General features: G+C 51.6%; 1 non-coding gene across 1 annotated transcript; it reads left to right on the top strand.

The window, feature by feature from the left end:
* Nucleotides 1-8,832: 8,832 nt before the first annotated feature.
* TRNAF-GAA (transfer RNA phenylalanine (anticodon GAA)) lies at nucleotides 8,833-8,905 on the top strand. Its single transcript has one exon. It is a non-coding gene; the product is annotated as a tRNA-Phe (tRNA).
* The last annotated feature ends 1,922 nt before the right edge of the window (nucleotides 8,906-10,827 follow it).

The following is a 10,827-nucleotide window of genomic DNA, read 5'->3' as shown; positions in this document are numbered from 1 at the left end:
ACAATATACTGGTGCTGGCATGCCACAGGTAAGTCTGGGCATATGGGCATCCGTGACAATATACTGCTGCTGGCATGCCAGAGGTAAGCCTGGGCATACGGGCATCCGTGACCATATACTGGTACTGGCATGCCAGAGGTAAGTCTGGGCATACGGGCATCCGTGACAATATACTGGTGCTGGCATGCCAGAGGTAAGCCTGGGCATACGGGCATCCATGACCATATACTGGTGCTGGCATGCCAGAGGTAAGTCTGGGCATACGGGCATCTGTGACAATATACTGGTGCTGGCATGCCACAGGTAAGTCTGGGCATATGGGCATCCGTGACAATATACTGGTGCTGGCATGCCAGAGGTAAGCCTGGCATACGGGCATCCGTGACCATATACTGGTGCTGGCATGCCAGAGGTAAGTCTGGGCATACGGGCATCCGTGACCATATTCTGGTACTGGCATGCCAGAGGTAAGTCTGGGCATACAGGCATCCGTGACCATATACTGGTGCTGGCATGCCAGAGGTAAGTCTGGGCATACGGGCACATGTGACAATTTACTGGTGCTGGCATGCCAGAGGTAAGTCTAGGCATACGGGCATCTGTGACAACATACTGGTGCTGGCATGCCAGAGGTAAGTCTTGGCATACGGGCACATGTGACAATATACTGGTGCTGGCATGCCAGAGGTAAGTCTGGGCATACGGGCATCCGTGACAATATACTGGTGCTGGCATGCCAGAGGTAAGTCTGGCCATACGGGCACCTGTGACAATATACTGGTGCCGGCATGCCAGAGGTAAGTCTTGGCATACGGGCATCCGTGACCATATACTGGTGCTGGCATGCCAGAGGTAAGTCTGGGCATACGGGCACCTGTGACCATATTCTGGTACTGGCATGCCAGAGGTAAGTCTGGGCATACGGGCATCCGTGAGCATATTCTGGTACTGGCATGCCAGAGGTAAGTCTGGGCATACGGGCATCCGTGACCATATACTGGTGCTGGCATGCCAGAGGTAAGTCTGGGCATACGGGCATCCGTGACCATATTCTGGTACTGGCATGCCAGAGGTAAGTCTTGGCATACGGGCACATGTGACAATATACTGGTGCTGGCATGCCAGAGGTAAGTCTTGGCATACGGGCACATGTGACAATATACTGGTGCTGGCATGCCAGAGGTAAGTCTGGGCATACGGGCATCCGTGACAATATACTGGTGCTGGCATGCCAGAGGTAAGTCTGGGCATACGGGCACCTGTGACAATATACTGGTGCCGGCATGCCAGAGGTAAGTCTGGGCATACGGGCATCCGTGACAATATACTGGTACTGGCATGCCAGAGGTAAGTCTGGGCATACGGGCATCCGTGACAATATACTGGTGCTGGCATGCCAGAGGTAAGCCTGGGCATACGGGCATCCATGACCATATACTGGTGCTGGCATGCCAGAGGTAAGTCTGGGCATACGGGCATCTGTGACAATATACTGGTGCTGGCATGCCACAGGTAGGTCTGGGCATATGGGCATCCGTGACAATATACTGGTGCTGGCATGCCAGAGGTAAGCCTGGGCATACGGGCATCCGTGACCATATACTGGTGCTGGCATGCCAGAGGTAAGTCTGGGCATACGGGCATCTGTGACAATATACTGGTGCTGGCATGCCACAGGTAAGTCTGGGCATATGGGCATCCGTGACAATATACTGGTGCTGGCATGCCAGAGGTAAGTCTGGCCATACGGGCACCTGTGACAATATACTGGTGCCGGCATGCCAGAGGTAAGTCTTGGCATACGGGCATCCGTGACCATATACTGGTGCTGGCATGCCAGAGGTAAGTCTGGGCATACGGGCACCTGTGACCATATTCTGGTACTGGCATGCCAGAGGTAAGTCTGGGCATACGGGCATCCGTGAGCATATTCTGGTGCTGGCATGCCACAGGTAAGTCTGGGCATACGGGCATCCGTGACAATATACTGGTGCTGGCATGCCAGAGGTAAGTCTGGGCATACGGGCATCCGTGACCATATTCTGGTACTGGCATGCCAGAGGTAAGTCTTGGCATACGGGCACATGTGACAATATACTGGTGCTGGCATGCCAGAGGTAAGTCTTGGCATACGGGCACATGTGACAATATACTGGTGCTGGCATGCCAGAGGTAAGTCTGGGCATACGGGCACATGTGACAATATACTGGTGCTGGCATGCCAGAGGTAAGTCTGGGCATACGGGCATCCGTGACAATATACTGGTGCTGGCATGCCAGAGGTAAGTCTGGGCATACGGGCACCTGTGACAATATACTGGTGCCGGCATGCCAGAGGTAAGTCTTGGCATACGGGCATCCGTGACCATATACTGGTGCTGGCATGCCAGAGGTAAGTCTGGGCATATGGGCACCTGTGACCATATTCTGGTACTGGCCTGCCAGAGGTAAGTCTGGGCATACGGGCATCCGTGAGCATATTCTGGTACTGGCATGCCAGAGGTAAGTCTGGGCATACGGGCATCCGTGACCATATACTGGTGCTGGCATGCCAGAGGTAAGTCTGGGCATACGGGCATCCGTGACCATATTCTGGTACTGGCATGCCAGAGGTAAGTCTTGGCATACGGGCACATGTGACAATATACTGGTGCTGGCATGCCAGAGGTAAGTCTGGGCATACGGGCATCCGTGACAATATACTGGTGCTGGCATGCCAGAGGTAAGTCTTGGCATACGGGCACATGTGACAATATACTGGTGCTGGCATGCCAGAGGTAAGTCTGGGCATACGGGCATCCGTGACAATATACTGGTGCTGGCATGCCAGAGGTAAGTCTGGGCATACGGGCACCTGTGACAATATACTGGTGCCGGCATGCCAGAGGTAAGCCTGGGCATACGGGCATCCGTGACCATATACTGGTACTGGCATGCCAGAGGTAAGTCTGGGCATACGGGCATCCGTGACAATATACTGGTGCTGGCATGCCAGAGGTAAGCCTGGGCATACGGGCATCCATGACCATATACTGGTGCTGGCATGCCAGAGGTAAGTCTGGGCATACGGGCATCTGTGACAATATACTGGTGCTGGCATGCCACAGGTAAGTCTGGGCATATGGGCATCCGTGACAATATACTGGTGCTGGCATGCCAGAGGTAAGCCTGGGCATACGGGCATCCGTGACCATATACTGGTGCTGGCATGTCAGAGGTAAGTCTGGGCATACGGGCATCCGTGACAATATACTGGTGCTGGCATGCCACAGGTAAGTCTGGCCATACGGGCACCTGTGACAATATACTGGTGCCGGCATGCCAGAGGTAAGTCTTGGCATACGGGCATCCGTGACCATATACTGGTGCTGGCATGCCAGAGGTAAGTCTGGGCATACGGGCACCTGTGACCATATTCTGGTACTGGCATGCCAGAGGTAAGTCTGGGCATACGGGCATCCGTGAGCATATTCTGGTACTGGCATGCCACAGGTAAGTCTGGGCATACGGGCATCCGTGACAATATACTGGTGCTGGCATGCCACAGGTAAGTCTGGGCATATGGGCATCCGTGACAATATACTGGTGCTGGCATGCCAGAGGTAAGCCTGGGCATACGGGCATCCGTGACCATATACTGGTACTGGCATGCCAGAGGTAAGTCTGGGCATACGGGCATCCGTGACAATATACTGGTGCTGGCATGCCAGAGGTAAGCCTGGGCATACGGGCATCCATGACCATATACTGGTGCTGGCATGCCAGAGGTAAGTCTGGGCATACGGGCATCTGTGACAATATACTGGTGCTGGCATGCCACAGGTAAGTCTGGGCATATGGGCATCCGTGACAATATACTGGTGCTGGCATGCCAGAGGTAAGCCTGGGCATACGGGCATCCGTGACCATATACTGGTGCTGGCATGCCAGAGGTAAGTCTGGGCATACGGGCATCCGTGACAATATACTGGTGCTGGCATGCCAGAGGTAAGCCTGGCATACGGGCATCCGTGACCATATACTGGTGCTGGCATGCCAGAGGTAAGTCTGGGCATACGGGCATCCGTGACCATATTCTGGTACTGGCATGCCAGAGGTAAGTCTGGGCATACAGGCATCCGTGACCATATACTGGTGCTGGCATGCCAGAGGTAAGTCTGGGCATACGGGCACATGTGACAATTTACTGGTGCTGGCATGCCAGAGGTAAGTCTAGGCATACGGGCATCTGTGACAACATACTGGTGCTGGCATGCCAGAGGTAAGTCTTGGCATACGGGCACATGTGACAATATACTGGTGCTGGCATGCCAGAGGTAAGTCTGGGCATACGGGCATCTGTGACAATATACTGGTGCTGGCATGCCAGAGGTAAGTCTGGCCATACGGGCACCTGTGACAATATACTGGTGCCGGCATGCCAGAGGTAAGTCTTGGCATACGGGCATCCGTGACCATATACTGGTGCTGGCATGCCAGAGGTAAGTCTGGGCATACGGGCACCTGTGACCATATTCTGGTACTGGCATGCCAGAGGTAAGTCTGGGCATACGGGCATCCGTGAGCATATTCTGGTACTGGCATGCCAGAGGTAAGTCTGGGCATACGGGCATCCGTGACCATATACTGGTGCTGGCATGCCAGAGGTAAGTCTGGGCATACGGGCATCCGTGACCATATTCTGGTACTGGCATGCCAGAGGTAAGTCTTGGCATACGGGCACATGTGACAATATACTGGTGCTGGCATGCCAGAGGTAAGTCTGGGCATACGGGCATCCGTGACAATATACTGGTGCTGGCATGCCAGAGGTAAGTCTTGGCATACGGGCACATGTGACAATATACTGGTGCTGGCATGCCAGAGGTAAGTCTGGGCATACGGGCATCCGTGACAATATACTGGTGCTGGCATGCCAGAGGTAAGTCTGGGCATACGGGCACCTGTGACAATATACTGGTGCCGGCATGCCAGAGGTAAGTCTGGGCATACGGGCATCCGTGACAATATACTGGTGCCGGCATGCCAGAGGTAAGTCTGGGCATACGGGCACCTGTGACAATATACTGGTGCCGGCATGCCAGAGGTAAGTCTGGGCATACGGGCATCCGTGACAATATACTGGTGCCGGCATGCCAGAGGTAAGTCTGGGCATACGGGCATCCGTGACAATATACTGGTGCTGGCATGCCAAAGGTAAGTCTGGGCGTATGGGCATCCTTGGCAATATTCTGGTGCTGGCATGCCAGAGGTAAGTCTTGGCATAAGAGGCATCCGTGACAATATACTGGTGCTGGCATGCCACAGGTAAGTCTGGGCATATGGGCATCCGTGACAATATACTGGTGCTGGCATGCCAGAGGTAAGTCTGGCCATACGGGCACCTGTGACAATATACTGGTGCCGGCATGCCAGAGGTAAGTCTTGGCATACGGGCATCCGTGACCATATACTGGTGCTGGCATGCCAGAGGTAAGTCTGGGCATACGGGCACCTGTGACCATATTCTGGTACTGGCATGCCAGAGGTAAGTCTGGGCATACGGGCATCCGTGAGCATATTCTGGTACTGGCATGCCAGAGGTAAGTCTGGGCATACGGGCATCCATGACCATATACTGGTGCTGGCATGCCAGAGGTAAGTCTGGGCATACCGGCATCCGTGACCATATTCTGGTACTGGCATGCCAGAGGTAAGTCTTGGCATACGGGCACATGTGACAATATACTGGTGCTGGCATGCCAGAGGTAAGTCTTGGCATAGGGGCACATGTGACAATATACTGGTGCTGGCATGCCAGAGGTAAGTCTGGGCATACGGGCATCCGTGACAATATACTGGTGCTGGCATGCCAGAGGTAAGTCTTGGCATAAGAGGCATCCGTGACAATATACTGGTGCTGGCATGCCACAGGTAAGTCTGGGCATACGGGCACATGTGACAATATACTGGTGCTGGCATGCCAGAGGTAAGTCTGGGCATACGGGCACCTGTGACAATATAGTGGTGCCGGCATGCCAGAGGTAAGTCTGGGCATACGGGCATCCGTGACAATATACTGGTGCCGGCATGCCAGACGTAAGTCTGGGCATACGGGCACCTGTGACAATATACTGGTGCCGGCATGCCAGAGGTAAGTCTGGGCATACGGGCATCCGTGACAATATACTGGTGCCGGCATGCCAGAGGTAAGTCTGGGCATACGGGCATCCGTGACAATATACTGGTGCTGGCATGCCAAAGGTAAGTCTGGGCGTATGGGCATCCTTGGCAATATTCTGGTGCTGGCATGCCAGAGGTAAGTCTTGGCATAAGAGGCATCCGTGACAATATACTGGTGCTGGCATGCCACAGGTAAGTCTGGGCATATGGGCATCCGTGACAATATACTGGTGCTGGCATGCCAGAGGTAAGTCTGGCCATACGGGCACCTGTGACAATATACTGGTGCCGGCATGCCAGAGGTAAGTCTTGGCATACGGGCATCCGTGACCATATACTGGTGCTGGCATGCCAGAGGTAAGTCTGGGCATACGGGCACCTGTGACCATATTCTGGTACTGGCATGCCAGAGGTAAGTCTGGGCATACGGGCATCCGTGAGCATATTCTGGTACTGGCATGCCAGAGGTAAGTCTGGGCATACGGGCATCCGTGACCATATACTGGTGCTGGCATGCCAGAGGTAAGTCTGGGCATACGGGCATCCGTGACCATATTCTGGTACTGGCATGCCAGAGGTAAGTCTTGGCATACGGGCACATGTGACAATATTCTGGTGCTGGCATGCCAGAGGTAAGTCTTGGCATACGGGCACATGTGACAATATACTGGTGCTGGCATGCCAGAGGTAAGTCTGGGCATACGGGCATCCGTGACAATATACTGGTGCTGGCATGCCAGAGGTAAGTCTGGGCATACGGGCACCTGTGACAATATACTGGTGCCGGCATGCCAGAGGTAAGTCTGGGCATACGGGCATCCGTGACAATATACTGGTGCCGGCATGCCAGAGGTAAGTCTGGGCATACGGGCATCCGTGACAATATACTGGTGCCGGCATGCCAGAGGTAAGTCTGGGCATACGGGCATCCGTGACAATATACTGGTGCCGGCATGCCAAAGGTAAGTCTGGGCGTATGGGCATCCGTGGCAATATTCTGGTGCTGGCATGCCAGAGGTAAGTCTTGGCATAAGAGGCATCCGTGACAATATACTGGTGCTGGCATGCCACAGGTAAGTCTGGGCATATGGGCATCCGTGACAATATACTGGTGTTGGCATGCCAGAGGTAAGTCTGGGCATACGGGCATCCGTGACAATATACTGGTGCTGGCATGCCAGAGGTAAGTCTGGGCATACGGGGCACCTGTGGAAAAAGGCTGCTGCTGGCCTACTTGAAGAACTTCTTAGCATAGGAGCACCCATGGCAACATGTTTGTGGCACATGTGAAGTGATTCATAAAGAGGGCAACCCTGGCATATGGGATGGGCAAACATGCATTATTCCGGGCCAACAAACCAGAGATAGATTTTGACTCAGGCTCACGCTCGGTATAGGGATGCATTAGCGGCAGAATTCTGGCACCAGCATATTATATGTCATTTTTGACATATGGGGCACCAATGCCATATGAGGAACGGCCATGACGAAATGCTGGCTCTGATATAGGGGTGCGCCCAGAGCATATTTTGCGAACAATGGGTAAACTCCTGGGAAGCTCCCGGTTTCAATGGCCGGGGGCAGCTAGAAAGGATTGGAGCGTTAATGGGTGTGCGTTCAGAGCCCAAGCTTGTTAACACATGTGTGTGAAAGCGTGCGTTATAATGCACCAATTTCCTCCATTCCTTACAAATGTTCTCAAACCCTGATAGTTGTGGTGTCTCACTGGCTTCACTCGTTCGCTAGGGTTCAGTCTGGCTCAACACTGCTTTAAAGAACGCATGCCCGCTGCGCCCGCGCCCGAATGTGGGCGGCATTCGATACAGACATGTGACTGTTGTTATATCAATCACGCTGTTAATAAGGAACTCCAGCAGTGTCAATTATTGTGATGTAACTCATTACTTCGAGAAGGTTAGGGTCAAAGGTCATATGGGGCCCCTTTCAGTGATGTCCTTAAGGTCAAAGGGTGAGTATTGTTACTTCCGCTACCCCCGGCGTTTTTTGTAAATCAATGTTCATAACGACGAGCCCTTAACTCACTGAGCCATCTCGTCAACTATAAAAGCCTTCTTTTATCCATAAATTCAACAACCTCTGCAGCTACCCGATTCACGCGGAGTGAGTGTGACAAAACAGAGCATGGTTTGCGTCAAGAGAAGGAACAGCACAGGCGCGGACGGAAATTCCATCAGGTAGCCCTGACTGCAGGACTACAAGGCCCAGAATGCAGCATTCATTCAAGAGTATGAAATACTTGAGAATGACTGGGCACAACTTGAATTATAGGCAGTGATTTGTGCTCATTTTCACAGAAACTGTTTCCGCGCAGCCCTTGCAGTAGGCCCATGCCTTTCTTGGCCCAGCCAGTGTAACATGCGCCCTGAAGCTCAGACGAGGCGCTTCCTCTGGCGAACAGGTTCCTTTCTCATTAGGGCTCTGTGTGTGTTTTTTTCCTTTTTCAATGTAAACAGAATAGAGTTCGTGTTAATGACTAACTTCTTGTCCGTATCGCATCAGCTTGAAGTTCTACACACATTACTCCTTAATGTAGATTTATGCTTAGTTTAAGGAAATTGGGGAAAGAATATACCTCATGCAACAGCATACTGGGCACACTTTGAGCTTTCTTGTAGACTGTTGTGGTGACGTGTACGACCGCTTACAGCAGCCGAAATAGCTCAGTTGGGAGAGCGTTAGACTGAAGATCTAAAGGTCCCTGGTTCGATCCCGGGTTTCGGCAGGTGTTTTGTTTTCCTCTTTTTTCCACGCATAGTGTAGGGCACAAAATAAAACAGATGGTAATATATAGACCTGGGGGGGGGGGGGAGTGGCTCCCCACACCCTCACCCTTCTTAGGCCGAATTAAGCACAGACAAGAGAGGACGATGATGGGCTTCATTGCAATGCGCCTCAAACACGTGCAATTTTCCTGTTTTGACGCATAATCTTTGCTTCCTTCATCCGGGGCCGCATTAAGACCTTTATAGTTCCTAAACACTTAGGGGCAGATTTATGAGCCCCTTGCGCCACTTTTGCGTCACTTTTAACATGGTAAAAGTGACGCAAAAGTGGCGCAAGGGGCTCATAAATCTGGCCCTTAGATTTTTGTGCCATCATACATCTCTGATTCAACATATAAACAATAATAAACCATCAAATAACATGTTTTTGTTTTTTTAATGAATTTCCACTTTCACTAACATGGAAAATAAGGTTCATTTTTGTATACATCCACTTTATTTACAGGTTCAGCTGCACCATTTGTAGTTTTGCACCATATGGCCCATTGTAAATCCGGCAATGGAACATTACTGTGGCGCCCCCTTCCCTTGAAGCCCTAAACACCTGCCTACTTTGATTAATGGTAAATCCCACCCTGCCTTTATCGAGTGATGTTTGATGTGTCTCTTCAGTGCCGCATGCTCAAGTGACGTCAGTTAGACCTTTATTGAGAAGCAACTGCTGACATACCTGATGCCTAGATGGAACCTTTTCAGCTCTCAGGATAAAACACCTCCCTTCTTCTTGACTTTTTTAAACTTCTGTTTTTGTTCATTTTCCGTGTTGTTCTTTCCAAAAGTAACTTTCAAATATGTATTCCCTGGCTGCTGTGTTACCTGGGCAGAACATACATGCCAAGACACCTGTTTTAGGCAGGAGACTCCGTATTTTAGAGCCTCCTCTCTCTAGTGAACTTAAAAGCAATTAATTCAATGAGAAAACAAAAAGTTCCACATGTCTGTCTGTCTGTCGCCTCCTGACGTGTTTTAAAATGTTGCCCTGGACTTTATGAGAAGAGTAAACGAAGCCACTGCTCGAGCCCCTGTTATACACATATGACAACGCCTGTGAGCACCCAAGAGGCCAGTTTGAAGACAGGATATAGGGGGCTCTTAATGTTTCATCTACTAACTTTCAGGCCCGGTCCTAGAGCTACTCGGGCCCGGGCGAGAGGGAAGATGTGAGGCCCCTCTCATTTGCATGTGATATCACAATAAGTGACATCACAGGAAGTGACATCACAAGAAGTGACATCACAGAAAGTGACATCGCAGGACTAGGATCTTATTTGATATCACTGAAGAGACTTCACGTGGACATTAATAGGAGGATGACCTTTCAAGAGGGAATAAACGGGAATAGCATTTAAATAAATAAACGCCGAGTCTCTCAGGGAGAGCAGGAGAGTTGATTAATCTACACAGGCCCGGCTCCAGGAATTTTTATTTGGGTGGGCCAAGGGTGCATTTGGGTGGGCCACTGCGGGCTCGTGGCATATATGTCTAGCCAGGCCTGCTTCAGAGCCCTACTTTATCTCTTCTTAGTCTTACAAGGCCCAGTAAATCGCACTCTTTCCCAAATCTCTTTCTAAATTTTATCACTCTCAAAAACTGTTTTTTCTATGTCATTTTCCTTTGATGGGAAGAGGAGGTTTCTGAGGTGGGAGTATCAGGCAAGTGACACTACTCGGGCTCCCTCTGTTTGAGCCTTCATGGAGGATCCCTCTTCATTGCTACCTCCACCTGACCCCGGACTCGGCAACGCTCTCCCTTACAGGCTTGATTATCCACTACTCCTCTCCAGTGCACCTTATCTCACAGCTGACCTTGGGCCCCGGACCCATATCAGGCACCATCGGGCTCCACTTTCATTTTTCCCGGT

Source organism: Triturus cristatus, chromosome 4_1 (assembly GCF_964204655.1).
Source record: "Triturus cristatus chromosome 4_1, aTriCri1.1, whole genome shotgun sequence".
In the NCBI taxonomy this organism is placed as follows: domain Eukaryota; kingdom Metazoa; phylum Chordata; class Amphibia; order Caudata; family Salamandridae; genus Triturus; species Triturus cristatus.
Note: the sequence above shows the minus strand (reverse complement) of the source record. Positions and strands in the feature narration are given on the sequence as shown.